The 543-nt window shown below is 48.3% G+C and overlaps 1 non-coding gene across 1 annotated transcript; it reads right to left on the reverse strand.

Annotated features, from left to right (window-relative positions):
* Positions 1–215: 215 nt before the first annotated feature.
* Positions 216–322, reverse strand: LOC129670636 (U6 spliceosomal RNA). Its single transcript, XR_008719243.1, has one exon. It is a non-coding gene; the product is annotated as a U6 spliceosomal RNA (small nuclear RNA).
* Positions 323–543: the final 221 nt, after the last annotated feature.

Raw genomic sequence — 543 nt, forward strand, 5'->3', positions numbered from 1 at the left:
AATTAATTTTATTTATATATTTATTTATTACAATTTATTCACTTTGCATCCCTGCTGCAGCCCCCTCCCTCATCTGCTCCCAGTCCTACCCTCCCTCCCTCTTCTTCCCCTGTGCCCTTTCCCTAGTCTCCTGATAGGGGAGGATCTCCTCCCTTTCTAACCCTAGTTTATCAGATCTCATCAAGGCTGGTTGCTTCATCTTCCTGTGGCCTGGCAAAAATATGGAATGCTTTACAAATTTGCCTGTCATCCTTGTGCAGGAGCCATGCTAATCTTCTCTGTACAGTTCCAATTTTAGCATATGTGTTGGCGAAGAAAGCACCTGATTGTATCCTTACGCTGGCCTTTAGCTATCTGGCTGGACTTGGTGTTAGCTGGGGTAGCTGTGCCTCTGGTGAACCTGAATTTTTTGGGGGTCCTGATGGTCTCTTCTGACTAGGCTGGGTGTGCCCCTCTGCTGGCTTTGGTGACTCTGTGGGGCTCTGAGTGCTATGCCCTATGTCAGTCAGGCAGATAGGGAAGAGGCAGAGAGGGCTCTAAGCT

Source organism: Psammomys obesus, unplaced genomic scaffold (assembly GCF_907164565.1).
Source record: "Psammomys obesus unplaced genomic scaffold, mPsaObe1.curated_primary_1811, whole genome shotgun sequence".
Taxonomy (NCBI): domain Eukaryota; kingdom Metazoa; phylum Chordata; class Mammalia; order Rodentia; family Muridae; genus Psammomys; species Psammomys obesus.